General features: G+C 35.8%; 1 long non-coding RNA gene across 1 annotated transcript; it reads right to left on the reverse strand.

Moving 5' to 3' along the window:
* Positions 1-6,595: 6,595 nt before the first annotated feature.
* Positions 6,596-18,011, reverse strand: LOC108446300. The gene is made up of 3 exons (XR_001861447.1): positions 17,917-18,011; positions 7,917-7,975; positions 6,596-7,465 (listed from the first exon to the last, which is right to left on the reverse strand). It is a non-coding gene; the product is annotated as an uncharacterized LOC108446300 (long non-coding RNA).
* Positions 18,012-19,297: the final 1,286 nt, after the last annotated feature.

Here is a 19,297-nt window from a genome sequence, read left to right on the forward strand (position 1 = left end):
ACATATTAAAAAAACAAACAAAAAACCCCAAAAAAGCCCCCACAAAACAAAACAAAGCAAAAGAAAAGAAAAGAAAAGAAAAGAACAGAAAAGAAAACAAAAAAACCGGCCAGAACATGGACTGATGAGATGAAGGGGATAGTTGCATTAACATATTCAGTCACTGGCTATGTTTAATTATGGAATTAATAGTATTCTGTTTAATTTTATCTACACTAATATAATGGCCTCCTAATATTGATTAAAATAATATTGCAATATTTCTGAGAGACTTTTAAATAAAGAGGATTTCAGAATTTACTCCTCTCTAAGCTGAAGTACTATGTGCTTTTGAAAGAATGATGAATGTCACCAACTGGCATTTTGCCACGTATTTTTGTTGTAGTTATAATATTGACATCTTTAATTCAGGGTTTGGAAATATCAGTGGTCTCAGAGTATCTGTGTATATTTTTCTATTGCAGACTAAAGAGATCTATGATTTTGATAGATCTAAACAGATCTGCCATCTGTTCTTTTTGGCAGTACAGTGGAGAACACATTAAACAGAAAGGTGCCATCACGTAGTTATAGGACAGTATTTCATAAAACCACTAAAAAGCCTCTTGTATCTATTTTATAAAGCAGGTGGTAAAATCGAGTAAAATAATGTTTTAAAGAATAAACATGGGTGTGGGGTCTTTGAAATATTGTAGGATAAGTTTGTAATTATTTGTGTAATATACTGCTTACCAAATAGTGACATATTCCCTCCAGTTTTGTACACCACAGCAGGGAAAAATAAAATCTTCCTGAAATTAAAGACTGAACAGGAGGAGCAGAGGGTACTTGATTCTTCCTCCTTCACTGTTCCAAAATTCCGGGTTTTCAAAACAGTGCAGGTACGTTTGCCTTTCACTGAAGGTGACAGTTGTTTTTATTACTGTTTTTTCTATCCACTCTTCTGTGTGTATCCTCCACCCACACAAACAAGTATGTGCGTAAACACATACACACAGAGACAAACAAATATGGGGAGGCACACACATTGTAACTAAATTATCATAGTTCCAAAGAAGAGAACTGGACTAATGCTGATTAAACAAATTCGTTTGAATAGTGACAACTATGTATAAAGTTGCACAAGTAATTCTAATCTAAATATGCTGTAATCGAAGATAAATAACATGATGTTTAAAATTCTGGCATCCTCTGGACCATTGTGCAGATTAATCTATGCATTCATGCTATTTTTGCTAAAGTTGAAGCAGTAACAAAAGTTGTTATTTTTTTCTTTCAAAAAGACAGTAGTGAACAACCTAAAATATATTTTTCTCTTTATAAGGACTTTTCTCTAAATCATTCTGTGTTTTTGAAACCCTGTCAAAATAGAGCTTTTTTATCTCTTCATAGAAAGAAATTTAATATGACTGTTGACAGTATCTGTCATTTTAAAAGAAAAACTGGAAAAAATGCTAAGCAGTTAAACTTAGTGAATAAAATAATTTATTTGATGTAAACAGATTTTAAGACATATTTCTACCTTGCAGCCTTACTTTGCAGACCTTTATTTTTAATACCATTGGATTAAATGGACATGGTAACTATATTTTCCTGCATTATTGTCCAATCATTGCCAGAAAATAACCATAGAATGGCAAGAGATTAACCAGTAAAACAATTTTTTTTTTTTTTCAGTTAAAGCTTAGGAAGAAAAGGTTCTTCCTAACTCAGAGACATTTCCATGTTTTTTGTTTTTTTTTTTCAGTGAGACTAAATTAGTGTTTAACCTCATTGAAATTCTCAACCGTAAGAAGTTTTATTAGAAAAAGTAAAGAATAAGGTCATTCTGTCCTCTCCATAAAGAAGATTAAATAACTACTATATAAAAGCATTAGAGATGAGATTACCTTGAGATTCACTAAGTAACTTCAGATATCCCATAATAAATTTGCTCCAAAACTATGTAGATAATAAACAAACAAAAAGGACTGGTCTGCACTTCTGAATAAAAGAACAGCAAGATATATCACTGAACCCAAACTTAATTCACAAGGACATTTTCTTTTTCAAATACTGTTGAAATTGAGCATGCAATTTAAAAAGCCTCATACTAGTATTGAAAAGTGAGCTGCTTATTCTGAATAACTATGAAGTCCACAATACATTTTTGGTAATATTGAAATAATTTTGAGTATAAATATATTTAAAAACTGGTTCATATGTAAAACACATTAGAGCAAAGAAGAAAGAAGGTTATTTTTTACTTTGAATGCTGAGGATAAATGAAAAAAAGCTTCAGGTATATATAGCATTCTGCTGCCTGGGAATCTAACAAAATGTTCGTGATTAATGCTCACTATCTCAGCTTTCATCCTGTTTTTGGAGGTAAACAGCCAATTTATTGGATCATCACTGACAACATCATAAATTCAGAGCATTATTTATATGTTTAGTAGCTATACTGAGTTCCAGTTAATATGTGGATGAACAGCAGTGGGGTTTTGTTGAAAACTTTAATTGCTTCATAAATATATTATGAATAAATAGAGTAGTTTGATTTTGCAGGTGAGGAAAGTAAAATGCAGACATATTGATATCACAGACTCAGCTGCTTGGGCCTTACTAAAATGCCTGTGTTAGGAGAGATTTTTCTCTGTTTCAGTGAGGGAGTACAATGCAGTGCACCTAGAAGTAGCAGCACGTAGTGCCACTGTATATCCAGAAACTCGGCATCCCAGCTGCCCTTCCTAGTCCTTAAGCAAGTGCCCTGCCATCACAAAGGGAAGTACAAATCTACATCTCCTCTCTACATGAATGCAGCACACAGGTGAAAACAGGAGCCCACTGTTTTAAACTCAGATACAGTCAAGATTGCCCATCTGTTTGAAACTATCCCTCCTTTTCTGTTTTTTTTCCTCTTTGCATTCACGGTGCTACATGTGAACAATCCTGTCAGAAGTGACTTGTGAAGGATGTACACAGAATTAAGTTTGTACTGCTAACTTCAGGAGAGATCTTGGACTCTCTCACAGATGCCAAAACTGCTTATGACTCAGCTCTGGATCAGAGCCAAGTACTCATCCACAATGCTCCAGTTTCCAGGGAAATGAAAGATGAACTCAGAGGCTAACTCTTTGAATTTATGAAGACACATCATCTAAAATAAAACTGAAGACAACTATAGTAAATCACTGCAGAGCTATAAATCCTGCTTCTGCCTATTTTCTTTCCCCTTGGACAAATTGTATCTATTTAAACAGTATGAAAAACGGAAAAATGTAAATAGTTCCTAAAGAGAAAGAAGGCCACCAGTTCCCAAAAATATTTTTAATAGAGACTATAAAATAAACACATTTAAGGGTTTTTTTAAGTAGTTCAATATTTAAATCCCTTAAAAAAAAAAGTCTTAGGCCATATTCCTGATGAATAAATGCACAGAATTTGTGTTATACAGGATACTTTTTCCATATTCCAGACTCTGAGTTTATGCAAAATAATTGTTAAATATTAAGAAAGAATACAGGAAATTATGTATCTTAAACTTGACATATCATTATCCAGATCAAATTCCAGACAGCACTGAGGCTGTGCTTGTAGGCAAAATGCAGGGATAATATTAAGCTTGGTAAGATCTGCCTTATAAGAACAGCCTCAGGAAAGAATTGCAACTGCAGAATTCTCTGTCCTATACCGACTATTTTTCAAAAGTTACAGTCAAAGGTTGATATAAAACTTCAGTATAGCCTAGTGTGAGGATGGATCACTACAGTATCTTTACCTTTTTTGTCACTCTAGGTCCTTGAGTAAACCAACACTTGAATAATAAGTGTTGCTCTTCCATTTCTTCTTCAGAGGATAAACACTCTCCCTGGATCAGCTTATCTTATAAAAGCAAAATAAACCTCATGAAACAGATTTTTTTAACGTTTTAGCCTTCATTAGTTACAGTATCTTCTCATATGCACTTTTTTCCAGGTGTGCCACTTTATTTGGTTGGTTTGTTTTTGTCAATAGCTCGTCATAATTGCACTGTTAAAGCCTCCAAGCCATATATTTTTATGTCAGCATGTCATTACAGAATATAATATATATGATAATGATGCAAAGCGTGACTAGTAAGCTCCTACTTGTCATCAAATTCGAGATATTACCAAGCTATCCACCACTGTTTTGTTGCAGAAAGATTATCCAAATGCTAGAAGGACTAGCATTTAATGCATCTGAGTCATAGAAAAACATCCTATGGTGTTTCCTTTTGGTTCCTTTAGGTGGTTGAAACTGCATTTGCCAAATACTTTTTCCATCCGTCTTACCTTTCTTATCTCAGAGGCCCAGAGTAGAACTTACCTTAACATTTTAAAAGTGATTTATGCGCTTAGGAGCCTGAATCGCAGCGGAAAATAATGAATCCTAGGATCATACATTATTTGGCCTTTTTGAAACCTAAATTCTTGCCTCCTCTGTGTAGACAGAGTAAGGATATATCCTTAGTCTTATGTAACTAGAGAATTAATAGCCATCTTCTTACAGAAGGAGATATTTTCATACTTGGTCTACTATAATTGTGAAGCAAGCAATCAGCAAAATAATGGAACCATGTTTTTGCCCCTATGTCATGTCAATCAAGGAAACTGAGTCATCACCACAGGAGAAGAAACTTATCATAGCCTTTCACATTGGCACAACTACACAGAGCATTAATCCATTAATATAAAAAAATGGGGAACCACCGACATTTTTCAGAGGTAAGTGTTATCACTTTGAAGAATGGACTAGAACCAGGAGCTCACGCTGTATTTCACAGCCTCATGTTTTTTGATAGTTTCATATGAACTACTATCATCATTGAAACATGCCTCTTCATTTTTCTTGCTATTGACACTTTGAGATTCAAAGTAGTTGTCATCTACTTCTAATTCAAAAAGGCCCTGTATTTTGCAATCTTTAAAAAATCTTCCCTGTGAGCTTAATAGTGTGAAGAACAAAAGAGAATAATGAACATTGAAAGCATTTACAATGAACTTTTCAGAAGCATAAGGGCATCTGTTGCTTTCTGTTGGCTCCTAAACAACTTCCATTTTTCTCTCACTTTACACTTTAAAAGTTTTTCAGATCTGATGGTTACAAAACAGCATTCACACCATAGTCTTACCTCTGACTTTTGTATTACAATTTCTAGCACCATAAATAATCCCTATTCAGGGACCTCCACCGACTCAAGTGAAGTCTCTTGACCACATCCAGCTCCAAATATCCAAAAAGATATTTACTAATACTTGACACTTTGGCCTCATAGCAAGGAATGGAAATAAGAAATCAAAAATACTCTTTGCCATTCCTCTGAAGGGGGTTATTCAGGTATTGTTCAGCTGTCAGATGTACAATAATCAACAGAGCATGGGAACAGTTCTAAGCCTGTTTATTTCAGTTGTCCACTGAATTCTCCTCTAAGATGATCTGGATAGAAGCACTTTGTGATTTTTAATCTGAAAACAATACTCCACATCATTGGATATTCAGGTGTCTGTTCTACGTTATCTCCATTGACTGCTGTTATATTAAATTCAGCCAATATGACCTGGTTTTTTAATATATATATATGTAATATTACTGTTGTAGTCAAAAAGTTTTAATTACAAGGCATACTGTTATAAATAATTACTTTTAACTTTCCTCATTTAACTTCATGCTGGTGCAGTAATACTTTTAAGAAAGACATTCAGATAGGAGCCAATGAAAACCAGTCACCATGTTGCACTGAATGTTTTGCTGGAGAATTGTGCTTGATATCTTTTAAACAGTAGTTTCATTTATGGTTTGAAATTTTCTAAGAAAGTTTCTTTATACTGAATTATTCATGACTTAGATCCATGCTCCATGCCATCCATGTCAAGTACTTCCTTGCTCTTTCTGTGGCTTCACAGGATCTAAACTAAAAAGTCATTATTTAGGCATCATCATTATTGGAAACATGAGAAAGCTAACCTTCTAAAGAATTAGAATTCTCCTTTTAAGGAGAAATTTTGGATTTTATAGATCAAAATGTTTTCTCTTGCTACAGTCATGTTGGAAAGGAAGGAAAGCTACTGTAAAGAAATATATAATATCACAGAGATTCATGAGTCTGCAGAGAAATTTGACTTGATTAAAGTTCATATAGATAGATTGGGATCATCCAGTATGTAATGTACAGTGTGTATATCCTATTGCCTATATCAACATAAAGAGTTTACAAATAAAAATATTAATAACAGTTCAAACCATCTTATTTCAGGTGAAAACCCCCCAAAAACAACAAGATTTCAGTGGTTTACCAGTACAAAAGAAAAAAGAAAAAAGAAAAAAAAAAAATCTGGATTCTAAGAAATTAAGATAAGTAAGCTTATTTTGACCACTGCTTAAAAACTGTCTAGTTGTTCAGTTCTTTTTGTCTCTATGGAAAATTCGAATAAAATTTTTATTTGTAAACCATAGATAAGTACCAGTTGACGCAAGCAGGAAGCAAAATGCTACTATGTATGAAGGCTGCTATTATGAGCTCAGCTTTTTTCAACATATGTGTCATACGAAAGTTATTTTCAATATTAAATATTATTTTAAACACTTTAATTATTTCCATTTTTAAATTTCTTTTTTACTAAATGCATGTTATGTTACAAGGAATTCTCTGACTCACAGATACCCTGATAATTGAACATAATGCTTTCTGAATGAACACATTCTGAACAAGCACAAAGAAAGAACAAAGCATATTTTACTATGGATAATTTAACTTTTATTAACACTTGACTTCAAGAAAGCAATGAACTCCAGCACACTCCCTGGATTTTATGCTCATTGCTGTGCTCTCAATTAGTCCTCAGTACTCTGATTAAGAGTGCATAGATCTCCAATGTATGTCAATCACACCGTGCTCCTTATTCAGGATTTGTCAAAAATCCCAAGCCTTTTCTGTACTGTCACTTAGACAAATAATTTTATCCTGGGTTTATGTATCTTGATTTCAAAGCCATTCTGGATGCCTTTTAGAAACACGTATTCACGGGGAAAAAACCCCTGAGACTGAATGATGCTACCTAAATAAAATATTAACCAAACTTCACACTACCTTCTGAAAAAAAGTGGAATGTCTTGCAGCATCCTCAAACACATAGATGCTAAAAGTCTGTTCTAAAACAGACATAACCTGGGCTCCCAGGCAGGTTCACCTGCTCTCTGACTATTCTGGCTTGATGTTTGCTAGGGATCGCACACTCACCCACACAGCTGCACTTGCACATGTACCCAATTCCTGGCAGCATGGGTACACGGATCACTATGACACTAGGGTCCCACTGTAGCTGTTGGCGCATTAGTCCACTCTGCTGTCTCCCCTTCCTGGCACTGTGACTCCACGGCCTGATGACCTGTAGGCTGACTGTAGAGGCTGGCACTCAGACTCTGTCCTTCCTTTTCCCCTCAACACTGAGCATGAGTCCATCCTCTGCAAAAAGAGTTAGAAATAGCATTTTGTAAGGCAGGGCAGACCGTGCTGATGGCATGCAGAGAATTGTCAGACAGCCATGGGTTTACGTGGAATCGACCCTTTTGTCACCTTATTGCTCCACATTCCTTTTTTGGTCTTATACAAAGCAACTAGTTCCCTTTCCCAACCTTCACTTCCTTCTCTAAGCATCCCACATTTGGGATCTTGTGCTATCCCAAAATCTTATTCCCCTGCATCCCATGATGTGTCCCATACCTCTAAGGCAGCAAGCCCTACTCAGTCCCAAAGGTATGCTGAAGAGCTGCTCCCTGACTCTTCCTGATGGGTGTCACACCTGGGCCTGGGAATCTATGTGAATTTATATGCACTCACATGCATTTCTCAGCTCCAGCCAGTGTCTTTGAGCCAATAGTTACAGACAGATGGAGATTTAGAAAGAAGCACTTACAAGACAGAATGAACTCATCCTGATTCAGAGCTATTGTCCTTTCTTCTTTGTGATTTTAACTAAAGAAAAAGCAGATATACAGTGTGTCAGAGACTGAAATATTATATTTTATGGCTTAAACATTTTCTTATAGGACTTTTAAAACTGTATTACAAAAGCTGAAGAGAAGACTACCATACCCTGAATGGGGCCCTGACTGAGGCCTTATACTGCTCGCTGATGAAGATAAGGTAACAGCTCAGGGCTGGGGACATTCACTGAGCACAGGCTTAACACCTCCAAGGTGGAGCTCACGGTCCCAGGGCTATCAGCTGCCAGGCTCGAACAGACCCTCTACCAAAGGGTGGGAGGGAGAAGAGGCTTTGGGTGTGTGTTGGAAACACCTCTGGTCAGAGGCCCAGTGACTGCCCATCCTCCACTGTGCAGAGGAGCCCAGCTGAGGGGCCCTCACCGGGGGCGATTGGGGGGAAGCTTATCCACAGCAGAAGGGGGTGACATGGCCCATAACAAGGGCCCCCCTCAAAGGGGTCCCCAGACCCTGCACCAAAGCACCAGAGATGATGCTACAGACCCTCAGTGTTGCAAGGGACAGTGTGCGAAGCCGGCCCCTGTAAGAAAGACATGTGGGCATTCCCACCTGGCCCGAAGTGTGTATTAATCCACAGAATTCTGCACTCTTTGGCATGTGGCGGCGTGTGGTGTGGCAGCGTGACATGGCGTGTGGCAGCATGTAGCGGCGTGGCCACCAACAACATCTAACCTCGTTTGGTTTTAATCTCATTTCTGGGGATATTTTGAACCTTCTAAGTTCTTTCTGGTTTATGCTCAGAGACTTAGCTTTCTTTGCTCTCCTGGGTTTAAACCGGATCATAACACAGTGCTGCATGAAGCATCTGGAATTCAATTTTCAATCTGAAAGCTGACAATCAATATTACTTTCCACACCTGAGAAGCTGAAGGCTGAGGGGCAAGGTTTTCCCTCTGGATGACCAGAACATCCATACTACCAATGTGATCCACCACAATCTATCTTTTTGGTTAATATAATGTGTTCTTTCTCTTGCATTTGAGTATGTGTTTATTGGCTACAAGATAGCCTAGTCTTAGCTCTATGGATCCCGTGGATAAAGAGCAATGGGATTCATTATTTCTGAGACTCATTATGCAAACTGCTCTCCCAGATCCATATTATAGTACATTTGAAAATCATTCCACATATTCAAATGTTCATTTTCATAGTATTTAATTTTTTCTTCAGACAGCCTATACCACAATGGTCAGTACAACAGTGTGTCACATTGATATAATCAGGGGAATGATACATGTGACCCAAAGGCTTTTTGTTCCCTGCAGCAGTTCTCCTGGTAATATCCCTGCAGTAATTATGAAGAATATGCCGTGATGTGCAGAGATACTCTTTCCTCTGACACCCTGAGGAATTCTACAGGGACATGTCCTTGGACTTTTAACTAGATTGATGTCCTACAGGTCTTTTCTTAGCATGGCGTATGTGGATAATTTTTTATTCTAATGTCTGTGGAGCTCTTCAGAAGTGATGCCCTTGAACCCCTGCCAAAGGGATTCCCTGAAGGCCTTGTGTTAGACAAGTATAGTTTGTCCCAAATCTTTCAGAAAAATGAGTTTATTACTGTTGGAGGTTTTTAAGAGGGTGATGACTCCTGCAATGTATATTTGCTTGGGATTTTAGAATGACAAAGCTTCTGAGAGTATTTCATGTTGTTGTTTTGTCACTTCTATTAGTTGCATTAATAAAGGTTTTCCCCTTGTCATTCTCCAGCACTTTCACTAACTATTCTTCTCATTTAGAAAACTCTAGTGTATTCCACATTTGATGTCACAATCTTGTTCAAGACCATTTTATATTGCTTGAGTATAGGCAACATAGCAGTGATGTTGTAAATGTATCTGACAATCTGTAACTGTGGAAATACACCAATGCTGGTGTGATGGAAGTCACTGAGAACAACGTCCAAGTCAGAATCAAATGAAATCAGGGAAGATATATACTTGGGCCAAACAAGCTCACCACTTTATGGCTGGATGCAGAGCCATATTGAAAGAAGTGAGAAGCACATATTGTTCTTTCCATGCTATGCAGAATAAAAATTTGAAAAAAAACCCCTAAATTGTAAGGAGTTAAGGTGATTAGAGATTGTGTCTCCATTGTTCTTTTCAAAATGCTTCCTAGGGCAACACTCAGAAGAAACTCTGCAGGTACTCTGTTAAAGAGCTGGAAAAAATAGACAATGAGCCTTATAGGATAAAACAATATTAATCATAAATGCTTTGCCTGAATTACTATCAGTCCTTTGACTTCTTCTTCTTGAAATCTTACTAAAAATATTCTTGTATCTATTGAAAGCAGATACACATTTTCAAATTAATGACTTTCTAGTTTTCCTTAAAGGAAAACCTCAACCTCTCTGTTCTCCACCTAAAGCCACAAGGATCACTAATGCATTCAGAAAATTCCTATCAGTGTCTGACATAACTTTCCATACCCTTTTTTCTACTAGAGCCCACTGAATGCAACTTGATTAAAATCAGTCTGTAAGGACTTCTGTTCTTATCTGCCTGCAGGATTTTCATTAAAGATAGTGATAATTAGGCTGTCTAATGAAAAAGAAATATTTCAGAGTTATGATCTCATGTCTGTTCAGGGCATATGTGTTCTAGTCTTTACTCCAGGCATTCTGCCCATTCTTCTAGTTCATGCATGTACTGGGTAAATCCAAAGACTTGTAAGATTAGTGAAGATTTATGACATGATAGAAATTATCTAACATGCTCACAGGTTCTCATGGAAATATGATCATGTGGAAATTTTATTCCACAACACAAAGAAATTACCTAGTTTAAAATCATATGCAACAAATTAGTTAGATTAGAGCATTCAAAGTATCTTAGTAAAACATTTAGAAAATGTGAATGATTGAAGTTTTACATTTTGTGATTTAGCAAAGAATGTTTTAGTGGAAACAATGTTCTAGTACTGGCAAATCAGCAATGTGGTAAGATATTAATAACGGTCCTTGTGCTTCAAAAACTTTTCATAAATTTCCTTTGAAGACATTCACTCATTTACCTGTAAAAAACCCACATTAAATTGTACGTAAATATAAACAGACATGCACACAAAACTGAACTGTCTTAACAATAGTTTGATTCGCACATTCTAACTAGCTTTTGAAAATACTGTTTTCTTTTTTGCTCCCAGCTTGATGGTTATTTCTGCAAAAGTAGTATTTTTTAGAGCTTCTGAAATGGAAAATCAACACTGTAAGGTTGTGAAGAGTTCCCTGTTGCCCTGGTGATTTACCATTGCATGCAATTTCAACCTGGTTTTTATACAGTGGTATATTAATACTTGTATATGAGCTATAGGGGAAAAAATATTATTTGCAGTGTGATTGAACCAAGAAGTGTATAACAAAGTGCCACATGGAGTGCTGAAGATGTCATAGTTGATGTTCATTCACAAAACTTGCTAACTTTAAAGCTCATAATATTCTTTGAAACGCAAAGTGGGTGTACAGGTCAATTGAACTGTCTGCCTTCCTTCTGTTGAGGTGAAAAAAAAAAAAGGGGTAAAGAAATCCTGTTCAGTTTTCCTTTATCCTGATAATTTTCATAAATATGGTCCTCAAATAGTCTCGATCTCTATGCAAGTGTATTATCAATTCACATGACCCAGCATGCCATTACATGTGTCCAAAATGCAGTACAGCCAGTAAATTGTTATGAATGGATGATGTGGGTTTAAATCAGTCTCTGCCTTTTGCCCAGGCCTCTGGCAGCAGGCAGTCATGTTATTGAGGTGTCCAGCACCCCAAAACCCCACTCTTATTCACAAGTTCTTTAATAATGGCTGATTTGGTCTATTATAAAATGGATTATTTATTAATAGACACAAAATTAACAGACATAAGACTTAAAACAGACTATTACTACACAGGGATAAGACACAAAGGGAATACTAGTATTACAGATGGAGTTAAAGGTACCATTAAATTTACAGCTAGCCAAGAAATAGTGTAACTTAGGATTCAGTGTTTCTTACTGCCAGTCCTTGACGGGCTAGACATCGAATTCCTTTCTCTCAAAAACCCACATCTGGACTTAAGGGGAGAAATCTCCCTGCATGATCTCAAAGAGTGTGTAAGAGACTTCTGCCCCTGTGATAATTTGTGTGGGCTTTTATAGACTGTCTTTTGGTCACCAATGTTTATTTTCTTTTATCTCCTTCCACATTTTCTCTCATACCAAGATGTGTACTGGAGCTTGTGCTCAGAATTTCAGGAGCCTGGAGGTGCTGGACTCTCTTGACTCCTCACTGGGCTGTTAATCTGGCCTGAGTTATCTCTTCCAAATCCCCCAGCCATGAGAGAGAGGGGATGTCCTGCTACATAAACCCACACTAATATTTAAAGGCATAGATTTTTATAGGTCATTATGTAGCTATGTCAAGTCTCACACAGTGGACACAAAACTTGCATTTCACTGATGGGAAGCCTCCTCAGTATGGTTCCATTGCAGCTCTCTCCACATGTTCTGCAGAAGCTTTTTTACATGCAGGAAAGTCTGACATTCCTTGTACTAGAGGAGAGGGATACTGTGTGACACTTGAGAGCTTCTTTCCTTGTTGCCATGTCAGCTTGTGTACTTTTCATGAAGCAGTTGCAAGATGAAATTTACATGAAAATCCATAAGACTTGGGACCAGAACCCACATGAGTGTTTTAAGAAAAGAGTCTGTAGCTACTCCAGACCATGTTTCTTTCAATTTTATGTTTCAAAGGAATAACAAAACCACAGATTCTTCTAGTAGTCACATCTATAGCTATATCAGGGTCTTGACCTGAGCCAAACTTTGTCCCTTATGCTTTGAACTGAAGCCTCTGACTTTCACCCACTTTGCAAGTATTTCTTACTGGCTACCTGTTATCAGCTGTATTCTGCTGCTTTGGTATTTCAGCCTCTGACAAAGTGTTCCTTCTAAACATTATTATTTATAATTCTTTCCACACACCACATAGGGAACAAAGGTATATCTATTATGAATCTTTTATTTTCTAAATATAGGCTAAGAACTCCACAATAATTTTTGGGTATTAAGTAAGCAGATAATTAAAGCAATAAATATATGAATGTGCTTAAAATAAAAATACTAATATATTTTCTTGCTGATCTTGAAAAATGTGTTAAAAATCAATCCAAAATATTTTTGAATTGTTTTTATTGTTTGATCCACATTTTAGAAGCAAAAATTCATAAAATATTAATATAAAACTATAACACTGCTTCCATCTGAATTGAAGCTGTTCATTCCATATGTTCTTTGTAATTAATGGAGGGAAAGAAGAATCCTAGGTCTGGATGCAGTAAGTTACACCTCGGTGTGCCTGGTTTCCCTCTATTGACAAGAGAGTGTACAAAGAGAGACTGAAGCATATGACATATGTTCTGTATGTAGACAGGTTAATACAGCCTTCTATATCCTCTATGGGAATATACCCTATCCCCAGATGGTAATAGATACAGGATAAAACATGTGAAAAGCAAATGTTGTTTTGATCCATTGAGATTAAAACCATGCCATGGTTTTCATTTCTAGATCCTTGTTTGCCCAATAACAGTGTACAAAGAATTTCATTCTTGTAATAATAAGTAGATTATTTTTCATGATTTTGATAATGCTTAGAGTATCTGGAAGACCAGGATCTACAGCTTTATGTATATACAAGCTAAAAATGTTTGGTCAAAATCTTTCAAAATTTACCTAACAATAATTCAAATCTGTCATTAAATGCAGGTTTTTATATGAGATTTAGTAATCAAAGATCACAGAGCATCCTTCCTGTATTTGGAAAAAGAAAAGATAAAAAAGAATAATAACCAACATTTTGAATATTTTCTTCTTATTAATGCATGCATATAAATCTTCTGAGGATAGACGGGCAATTGAAAGATAGAAAGGTGGAGTGAAAAGCAAATAATTGGAATTGGAAATGTATGTATATGTTCTCATCACTAGTTCACACATTTCAGTAATATTGACACTCAAGATTTCAAGACACATTGAAGAAAGGCCAAGCTGGTTGAAACACGCAGATGACATTTCTCTCTGATGTTTTGTATTCTGTGTTAGTGAAGTTATAAAGGCAAAGGTATTAGTTAAATTATTTTGTGCCTGAACATAATATCTCCAAGGTGTATTTTTTTTGCAGAGAATGAGATTGTTATGGCATAGAGAAATACTAAAAGAAACATCTATAGTCAACCAAAAAAAAAAAGTATAGTGGTGCTTAATAAAAATCATACAGAACCAGAAAAAGAAAGCAAGCTCCAAAATAAGCAGTTTTTTATATGTTACTTTAAGAGTGATATTCGGCTAGAAATTTTGTAAAAGACTTCAAAAAATCTTTTAGTTTATTTTTCTTTAAAAAAATAGTGGAACATAACAATAGTAATTGCATAAAAACTTTTATTTAGTCTTTAGGTTTAGTCTAAGACATATAGGAAAAACCTCCAACAAGACACATTAATGATATTTATCTAGTATGATACAGGTATCATGGTATGTAAGGGTTTGTTCTTTTCTTTTCTCATTGGTTCCGTATGAGTCATTGTAGAATAGGACATTTGTTTTTATGAACTTTACTACTATTGTTTGCTTTAAAGAAAAATAGTGCCACCAGTGTCTGCAGAAGAAAGTCATAGAGTTGTATGCTTGGAGCATAAGTGCTTAGAGACTAAAAGGAAGAGGAAGAGGGCAAGGAACAGTAACTTTTTTTTTTTTAACTTTTGAGAAACTCACTGGCAAAAGGGATTAGATACCGTAGGACAAGCTAGAAATGACATATCTTCTTAGGGTGACGTGATTGAGAGGATTATACTATTTCTCAAGACACCATAATGTCTGGAGAGAGAGCACTCTGCTCCCCAAAGCAAACAGTATGGTTGTCTCCTTAAAGTAACTTGGCAGTTACAGACTCTTTTCATTAAAGCCATTGTTGCTGGCACTAAAAGTACTTCCAAAGCAGTTAACAATGGCTAGAAAATGGAGTCAGCCTGGAAAGGTAGAAGGTGGAAGCTGTCACCTGCAGTACAGAGTTACAATGTAAGGGGGAACTCTGAGGTCAGACTAAAATGCCAATCCTTTCACTGTGTAATTGGTAAGACCTGCAGTAATCACTTTGAAACAGCTTTAGCAGTTATACTAATGTAAGCAAAACATATGGCCCTGAAAAACACATTAGGTTGCAGCCATAAAGATTACAAGAGGCCTATGATTTGGAAGTATACATTTGATTTTAGCTTCTACTCCCTCCACACCAATTACTTTTCTTTCTGTTTAACCAGGGATCCTCATTCATGAAAGAAGAGATCATTCACTTATCTAAGCTCCATAGATAAGGCAAGATAAACACAAAATATTCAGACCATAAAAGACCTCTCTTGTACAGATCAATCTCTCCTGCATCTCTTTTTCTCATCAAAAAGACCTTTTGTCAGGACTGCACTTTTGGTTTAAAGCAGGAAAGCTGATGAAAAAATCAGACAATTGAAAGAATAAAGGGAATAAAGAACAGCAGAAAGTATTGAAAATCATTTTGAATGCTCACTTCGTAAACAAAGCTACAAATGCTCCTCTCTGGTCGATGACTTCAGGGGTTTCTAGCACAAAGAACAACAAATTCAGATGACTTGTTATGCTTGTAGAACAGTGCCAGAGTCACAGTATAGGTTGGTAGAAGAGGGAGATTGATTGACCTTTAGAGCAGCAAGACACAGGGAAAAACAAATGTTCTGTATTTGCTGTCCTTGACATATTCCAAATCCCCAAAGTTCTGGTTAAGTGAAATTGTGCTAAAATGAGAATGCATCAAATCCTGGCAATTCTTACTATTGCTAAAATAGTTAATATCTCAGTAAGTGACAGAAAACCAAGCTGTTATGGTTAGTGAAAAAGTTGAGGGCATGATGCGCAACTTTAAAGACATTTCCCTTTACTTCACACATATATATATATATATATATATATACACACACATACATACATTACATACATACATACTATGCTACTTGATAATGTCTTATGCCCATGTACACTGCTCCTCATTTATGACTGTCAGAAAACATTATTTCATTTTGCAAGGAGATTTAAAGGAAAAAAAAAAGAAAAGAAAGCTCTTTCCAAACTTTCTTTGAAGAAGCGGTAGTAAAAGAGAGTGCTTGGACAAAAATGGGAAAAAAAAATGCTGCAACCACTCTTACTCAGAGACTCCTGATTTTTGAGGTAAAAAAGATAAAGAATTCCTCTGTGATATTCCATGGGAATTTTCTTCTCGTACTTGGTTCTTGAGAAACAAGGTCAGTCTTTCCATATCTCTTTCTAAATGAAAGAGATCTTTTGCTCATCTACCCAACATTATAGAGCTCCTGAGACCACTGCATTATTGATGAAGAGGTTGCAGACCTGCACCACAGCTTTGCCCTGTTCTTCAGAATGATTTCAAAGCAATCTGTCCTTTGAGTCTAACTGTTCTTTCAGTTCAACTACTTCTTTCTATAAGTCCTCAGAAATCTCAAGATTGTTTTCTATTACATGGGAAAACATATTAAAAAGAAAAAAAAGAAAATCAACCAACTAAAAAAAACCCCAAACCACAAACCAAACAAAATTCTTACACAGTGAGAGATAAACTAATGTCTTCTTCAGATAGACATCTCAGAAATATGATCAAGCTTTCAAGGAGAAAGTATAAATTCCTGCATAAATCTGGATTTTGGAAAATTTGCAAGGCATTATTCTAAGCTACTGATAAAATGACATAACTTTAAGGCTCTCTGAAAAATAAAAAACCCTGAAACTTCTCATAGGTCAATTTTTTCTCTTCAGCATCAAGTTTTTTTAAGCACAATTGATTTTTTTTGTGTGTGTCCATGAACTAGTAACCACTGAAGTACCAGCCATGAGAAAAAGGATAAGGTTTACACAGAAGTTTTCTCAGATAATGACCTATGGGTTGTGAAATTGACTTTCAAAGCAATGACCACTCATCCTCACCACTTTACAAGACTGTTTTAAAGCTTTCAAGGTTTCCATTTTTTCTTAACATCAAATCGACATGCATTGCAAGTCATCTGGAAGAAAGAGAAAATTTTTAGAATCAATGTATCTATGTGCCACCATGACAAAATCCTTGTAAATATCTTTAGTAAACATATAAATGGAAAAAAAAATAAAATTAAGATATTTTTATGCAAGTGATCCCTTATTTCAGGAACAAGCCTCTCTCCAAGGAGATTTTGTACTTATTTTCGATGAAAAACAGCAGTCAATATTTTATGGCAAGGCTAAATGTCTGTCTTCAGGTGGATGTTTTAAGGGCTCCAGGCAGAAAGGATATACTCCATCTTGGGAAGCATTTTTGGCTGGTTGCATATCTGAATAAAATATGGGATTAGAAATAGCCTTGTATTTTTTTTTTTCCCCACCATTAGCATCTTCCTGCTATGACTACATGGATCTTTTTTTATTTTTTTATTTTAGACTTTATATTCCCATAGTCTTTCTCCTAATTTTTATATATTCCTGCTTCTGCTGAGATGATAGAAGAATAACATGCCAGTAAAGTAACCAACTCAATTCTTTTTTTCACAAAATAACTGAAAAATGAAGGAAATTATGACAGTACTTATGATGTGTTAGTATAATGAAAAGAATATATAAACAAACAACTCCCACACACTAGTATGAGGATGACTCAAATCATGCAGATAAGAGTTTGCATGTTAAGATAAACTATTTTAAATAAAAAGCATATAATTTATCTATTAACCTGAAATTATAAATTTACAAATATCTGTCTATACACAAAACACCTAATAGAGTTGTGTTTAAGACAGTGAGTGAAATGAGAGCTAGGAAATCAGGAAACTTATTCTTAATGCATTTGTTAACTTATTCCACTCACCTTTCATATGCGGAGATGGTTGGAATTCTTATCTGAGTGCTGGTTTTTGTGCTCTCTTGAGCGTCTTCTCAGAGAGCAACTTATTAACTGTTACGATAAACACCCTAGGAAGATTGACAGAAAATTTACAAAATACCATTGAGAAAAAATGATTTTTGTACATCTTCTAAAACTTCCTGTTCTGTACCTCCATCTACTGGAGAATTCTTTACAAATAACAGACTCTGAAGGTTTTTCTAATTCTTCCTCAATGCATCTGTTATTTTCAAGGAAAGCTAAACCCCCGTTCAGGATAAAAAAATACTTCAGGCTATCTCCCTTGAAAATAACAGTTTAAGCATAATCATTAACTCAATCATCTCTGTTTCAATATAACCCTTCTTATAAACATTTAAATTTGCAAAAAATATAGTGATCTAAACTAATTAGTAATATTTTTTTTTTTCAAAAAAGCCAAACAAAAAGCAAGACAAACAATGAAACAAAACCCCACAGCAACACCTCTTAGACAATAAAGATTCCCTAGATACCTTCATCAGAATTGGTAAAATTCCCTGCACTCCAAGACTTCTGTAAATGTGAGGGTCCATCTATATTAGTAGCAAATTCAATTCAATAAAGAGTACAGCAAAAACAAATAGTGCTGAGGACCTTGGCATACACACTGCAAGCATTTTCCAGTATTTTACCCTGACCTGGTCACAGGCTGATCCTGTGTACTGAAAACCTATCAGCAGATGAAATGACTTAGCTTTTTCTGGTAAGGTGTGATTGGAAAGATGTCCATTGTGTACATTTTGAGAATCCAACATGGAGAGCACCTTAGCACAGAGAGTACAAATGAGCAATTTACTCAAAAACAGACAAACAAGAAAAACCACCCTTCTGGTCTGAACCATAATGCAGCCATGCTGAGAGATACCACTACACAAGCAAAGCTAAGCATCTCACAACGCATCTTTTGCCTAGTGTCATTTGAAATTCAGGTTTTGTTTCCAAAGAGGTCCAATCAAGTCAGAATGTTTGCAACTCTCTCCCTTAACAAAGCCCAGCAACATCCCTTTCAGAATAAAACACAGCATTCACCACCACTTTGATTTAATACTGTTGTTGGAAAAGTTGAAACTATACCATCGTAGTATTTTGGGCAGAGTGGGACACCTGTATTACAGGTCTTCCTAAAGTTCAGACTATAAGCCTATACCCTCTGTTTTCTGAGTAAGGCCTCCTAGATGACCACGACACAAGTACTTTGGATAAAGAAGGGGTGATATGCTGATTACCCCACCCCAATTATTATTATCCCAATTATGACTATCTCCTATTGAAAGTGAATCACTTTTGCAGAAAGGAAACCCAGGCTCAGAAAATTAGAAAGAAA

Source organism: Corvus brachyrhynchos, unplaced genomic scaffold (genome assembly GCF_000691975.1).
Source record: "Corvus brachyrhynchos isolate BGI_N302 unplaced genomic scaffold, ASM69197v1 scaffold12, whole genome shotgun sequence".
Taxonomy (NCBI): domain Eukaryota; kingdom Metazoa; phylum Chordata; class Aves; order Passeriformes; family Corvidae; genus Corvus; species Corvus brachyrhynchos.